Source organism: Hypanus sabinus, unplaced genomic scaffold (genome assembly GCF_030144855.1).
Source record: "Hypanus sabinus isolate sHypSab1 unplaced genomic scaffold, sHypSab1.hap1 scaffold_279, whole genome shotgun sequence".
Classification (NCBI taxonomy): domain Eukaryota; kingdom Metazoa; phylum Chordata; class Chondrichthyes; order Myliobatiformes; family Dasyatidae; genus Hypanus; species Hypanus sabinus.
The window spans coordinates 556,363-562,362 of NW_026780928.1; the positions used below are offsets into that span (position 1 = coordinate 556,363).

At 39.7% G+C, this 6,000-nt stretch overlaps 1 long non-coding RNA gene across 1 annotated transcript in view; it reads left to right on the forward strand.

Moving 5' to 3' along the window:
* LOC132388221 (uncharacterized) overlaps window positions 1-3,647 on the forward strand; it is a 270,004-nt gene extending 266,357 nt beyond the window's left edge. Inside the window, exon 5 of the long non-coding RNA XR_009510184.1 lies at window positions 3,509-3,647. This is a non-coding gene — a long non-coding RNA (uncharacterized LOC132388221). The remainder of the gene's footprint in view (window positions 1-3,508) is intronic.
* The last annotated feature ends 2,353 nt before the right edge of the window (window positions 3,648-6,000 follow it).

Genomic DNA, 6,000 nt, shown 5'->3' on the forward strand with positions numbered 1-6,000 from the left:
AATTAATGAGGCTTTTAAGAATTTTTATTCTGAGTTGTATGAATCAGAATCAAAGAATGATGACGTTAAGATAGAAGAATTTTTATCACAAATAACTCTTCCAAAATTAAATACAGAAGAACAGAAGGGATTAGGTATGCCTTTTACATTGAAGGAAGTTGAAGAAGCTTTGGGATCACTTCAAAGTAATAAATCTCCAGGAGAAGATGGTTTTCCACCTGAATTTTATAAAAAAGTTTAAAGATTTATTAATTCCTCCTTTTATGGAGTTAATATATCAAGCGGAAAGAACGCATAAACTTCCAGAATCTTTTTCAACAGCTATTTTAATAGTGTTGCCAAAAAAAGATAGAGACCTTTTAAAACCAACATCATATAGACCTATTTATTTATTAAACACCGATTATAAAATAACAGCAAAAATCTTATCTAATAGATCATCTAAATGCTTACCAAAATTAGTGCATATGGATCAAACAGGATTTATGAAAAATAGACAATCGGCAGATAATGTAACTCGGTTATTTAGTATAATCCATCTAGCACAAAAGAGGGAGGAAATGAGTGTGGCAGTTGCTTTAGATGTAGATAAAGCATTTGATAGATTGGAATGGGATTTTTTATTTAGGGTACTGGAAAAATATGGACTAGGAACATCATTTATAAAATGGATTAAAACCTTAAATACTAATCCCAAAGCTAAAGTAGTGACAAATGGTCAAATTTCAACATCATTTCAGTTAACAAGATCAACAAGGCAAGGTTGCCCACTATCACCTGCTTTACTTGTGTTGGCAATAGAACCACCAGCTGAATTAATTAGAATGGACCCAGATATTAAGGGTTTCAGAGTTAATCAGGAAGAATACAAGATTAACTTATTTGCTGATGATGTTCTACTTTATTTAACAGATCCATTACATTCACTACGCAAATTATCTTATAGACTAGAAGAATATGGGAAAATATCGGGTTATAAAATAAATTGGGATAAAAGTGAAATTTTACCTCTTACTAAAGGAGATTATAATCAATGTCGATTAATAACTCAATTTAGATGGCCAGCAAATGGTATAAAATATTTAGGTATAAGAGTTGATAATGATATAAAAATCTTACACAAATTAAATTATTTACCACTTTTGAAAAAAATTCAGGAAGATCTTGAAAAATGGATGGCATTACCAATAACATTAGTAGGTAGAGTAAATACTATAAAAATTAATATATTCCCTAGATTACAATATTTATTTCAATCATTACCGATCAATTACCCCAGAAGTTTTTTCAAGAGTTAAACAAATATGTGAGGAAATTCCTCTGGAAAGGTAAGATATCAAGAATATCGTTGGAAAAATTGACATGGAAATTTGATCCAGGAGGATTACAACTTTCAAATTTTAGGAATTATTATAAAGCAAATCAACTTAGATTTATTGCATCTTTTTTCGAGAAAGATAAACCGGCATGGATTAGAATAGAATTAGATAAAATAGGAGAAAACGTACCAGAAGATTTTATATACAAATGGGAATCTAAATGGATACGGGAACAGAAAGAATCTCCTATATTAAAACATTTGATTGATTTATGGAATAAGATAAATGTTGATGATGAGACAAAAAAATCTTTATTAGCAAAGAGATCTTTAATTCAAAATAGACTTATTCCTTTCACAATGGACAATCAACTTTTATATAATTGGATTCAAAATGTGATTAGATATATAGGGAATTGTTTTGAAGGAGGTATATTAATGTCATTTGATCAATTAAAGAATAAATATAAAATATCAAATAACACTTTATTTTGTTACTTTCAATTAAGGGCTTATTTAAGAGAAAAATTAGGTCAAACAATGTTATTGCCGAAATCTAATGAAATAGAAATTTTAATTCAAAAAGGAAATAATAAAAAAATTATATATTGTATGTATAATTTGATTCAAAGACAGGTATTTAAACAAGGAGTCCATAAGTCAAGACAAAAATGGGAAAGTGATTTGAATATTAAAATTGAAGAAACAAATTGGTCAAGACTGTGTCTTGATAGTATGACATATACAATAAATGTTCGGTTAAGATTAGCGCAGTATAATTTTCTACATCAATTATATATTACACCACAAAAAAATAAAAAAAAAATAAATCCAAATTTATCGGATCAGTGTTTCCGATGTAACCAGGAAACTGGTACCTTTTTACATTCGACATGGTCTTGCTCTAAAATTCAACCTTTTTGGACAAATTTAAGACTTTTACTGGAACAAATTACAGGAACACAATTTCCTCATAATCCAATATTATTTTTACTAGGTGATATTGAAGGGATAAAACCGAAACTCAAACTAAATAAGTATCAGAAAGAATTTATAAAAATTGCACTGGCAGTAGCCAAAAAAGCTATTGCAGTTACTTGGAAATCGGATACACATTTAAGTATAGACTCTTGGAAGAAAGAAATCTATGGTTGTATTCCATTAGAAAAAAATACTTATAATTTAAGAGATAAATATGAAACATTTCTGAAATTTTGGAGCCCTTATTTACAAAAGACAGGAATAAATATATAGATGCTCTGAAGATGAAACAATTGCTTATTAGGGGAAAGAAATAAATATACATATTAAAGTTATTACGAATTCCATGGAGCATGTGGAGTTCTTCCAACAACCAGGCATTCTTTCTTTCTTTCTTTTTTTTTTCTTTCATTCTCTTTTTTTTCTATAGGGCAGTTAGGGGGAGGGGTTAAGGGGAGGGGGTAAGGGTTACATACATTGTTTTTTCATACTTTACTTTGTAAACATTTAAAAATGCAATAAAATAAGTTTTTAAAAAAAGAAATGAAGACCGGCTTTATTACATATCCACGTTTGAAAGATCCTACACTGAGGCCGATCTGCATTGCTGCAACTCTAAATCGAATCTACTTGAAATCAGTTCAAGCTAGGAAGAGGTATTTGTCAGATGAACTGAAGAGCAGTATATATATATATATAGATAGATAGATAGATAGATAGATAGATAGATAGATAGAGAGAGAGAGAGAGAGAGAGAGCTCCCTCCATACGGTCTCATCACACACTCCGGGGCTCAGAGTCAGAGTTAGGCTCCAGCATCACCGTCCCAACTCACACTCCCTTGATCAGACACAAAGTGAAGCTCACTCCACACCGTCGCATCACACACTCCCCGGTTCAGACGCAGAGTGAGTCTCCCTCCAGTACGTCCCATCACACACTCCCATGGTCAGACACAGAGTGATCTCCCTTCCATACCGTCTCATCACACACTCCCGGTGTCAGACACAGAGTGATCTCCCACCACACCGTCGCATTACACACTCCCCGGTTCAGACACAGAGTGAGGCTCCCTGCATCTTGCCATCACATTCTACTGGTGTGAGATACAGAGTTCCTTCCACACCATCCCTTCGCGCTCTCCCTTTGTCAGACGTAACGTGACGCTCCTTAAATTCAAACTTTAATGATAGTAATTTATTTTCACAGAATTTTGTTGAGAAATCTGTCCGCGACCAAGGCAGTTCATACTGGATTGGAAAATGCAACTATGGGTGAGATTTGGGGTATTGCAAGTTTCTGAGAAAAGAGTGAGTCGGGGATCGGTGCAGGCTGAGTGAAGGGAGTGGGCAATGTGTTTAGTTTGGGGACTGACACAGTCTGCGAGAGGGGAGTGGGCAGTGAGATTAGTTTGGGGACTGACGCTGTTTGCTAGAAGGAGTGGGCATTGATATTAGTTTGCGGACTGATAAGGGCTGTATGGAGAGCGTGTGCAATTGGCTTTGTTTGGGGATTGACAAAGTCTGTTGGTAGAGGGTGTGCAGTTGAATTAATGTGGGAACTGGCATGGGCTGTGGGAAGAGAGTGCGAAGTGGGAGTGTTTTGGTGGTTGCCACAGATCTTTAGGGAGAAGGCTAGGCATTGGGTTTATCGTGGGGACTCGCGCGGGGTCTTGGAGTGAAAGTGGGATGTACACGTATTTTGGGGACTAACACGGGTCTGTGGGGAGAGACTGGAGCTGCAGAGCTCTTTTGGGAACTGACCCAGGTTGTAGGAGAGAGTGAGGCAGTGGGAACACTTTGGGGCCTAGCACATGTCTGTGGTGAGGGAATGAGGGAGGGGTGTACATAGGGGACACACACAGATCTGAGGGGAGAGAATAGTTCAGTGGGAGTACTCTGGGGACTGAGACACGTCCGTGGGGAGATCATGGGAAGCGGGAGGTGTTTTGGTGATTGACACAGGTCTCTAAGAAGAGGGTTGAGCAGTGGGATTATTTTGGGTTCCGGCACGGGGCTGTGGGGAGAGAGTCAGGCAGTGTAGTTTGGACTGACACTGATCTGTGTGGTGGGAGTGGTGAGTCTGAGTACTTAGGCAGAAAACACAGGCCTGTGGGGAGACATTGAAGATGTGGCAGCATTTTGAGGACTGACATGGGGCCTTGGGAGAGACTGACGCTGTGGGAATATTTTGGGGACTGACAAAGGGCTGCAGGGAGAAAGTGGACCATTGAGAAAATTCTGGATACTGAGACAGGGCTGTGCTGGGAAAGTGGGATTGTGGGAAATTTTGGGGTGCCGCAGGTCGTTGGCGAGAGTGGGCGTCAGTGATTTTGGGGACTAACACACGGCTGCCTGCTGAAGGTACGCTGATATTGCTTACCCCTTCTTGATAGGAGAGTGGCCTCGAATATCGTGTTCCAAATGAAGGCTGGAGTCTTCGAATGCATTGAATGTGGATGGTACCCTCACTTTGAACATTGCAGTGAGGATAAGCGTTGCTTCATCTGCGAGAAGTCGGCGCTTCTGTGCTCAGATCTTTCTGAAAAGATCCAGGATCTCTGTCAACAGTCAATAGGGTCGACTTAAACAAGTGGCAAAACCGTCTTTATCTCACCGACTCACATTACATCATCAGCTCTGCCTCTCACCCTTGCCTTATTATCTTTCCCTCTATCGCAATCTTACCCACCATCTCGCCCACTCTTCACCTTCGTTCCTCTGAACACTCTCTCTCATCCCACTCCACTCCCGCCTCTTCCATTTCATCCGCATTTTCTCCCTCCCGCATCTCGCCTCCCTTTCCCCGAACTCTTCCTCTTCTATCCCTGTCTCTCTCTCGATTCTCTATTCCCCCTCTACACACTCTCCCAATCCCTCTCTTTCCCTTTTATCGAACTCAACTCGCTCTCCCGCTTCTGTCTTCAGCTACTCTCACCTCAATCATGCGCGTCAATGTTCTCGATACCCCAGTCCTGTGGAATAAGAGTGCATGTATTCGCCTTATCCGTGCCCCTTGTAGTTTTGTACAGCTCTACATGGTCACAAAATAAAGCCTGAAAATTTCCGACTGCACCATAACTCAGCTCCTAAAATCCTGGCAGAAACTTCGGAATTCTCCCTCTGTAATCTTTCCAGTTCGTTGAGATTTTTCTCAGAGCAAGGCAAGCAGAACTAAACTCCATACTCCATGTGCGGCCTGACCGACGTCATTTGCAACTGCAACGTGTCCTCCGACTCCCGTACTCAGTGCCCTGACTGATGAAGGGCAGCGTGTCAAATATCCTGTCCACCAGTATCGCATCTTCTCTACCGGATTCACGGTCTGTTTTATTATCTGTGACGTAGACCACCTGAGATTTGTTCTTTTGAAGGATCAGTGGGGCGCTAATATGTAAAAATTACCGACAAATGCAACAAGCTAATAAATGCCGCAAAAAATGTGGAGGTGGTGCTCATACGTTCAAGAAAATGCCAGCGGAAGGGAAGAAGGTGTTTCTGGATCATTGAGATTTCGGCCTCCTGTTTCTCGTCAATCCTCCTTCCCAGACGACCATCCTTGTCACCGTCCGCCACGACTTCCTCTGCAGCCCTCTCCGTTTCCGCCACCGCATTCTTCTTCCACACTTCTTGACTCTAGCAACCCTCCGTTCACTGCGCTGCGTGCCGTCTTCGTCATCTCCTCCTTCTCCAACACCTCCA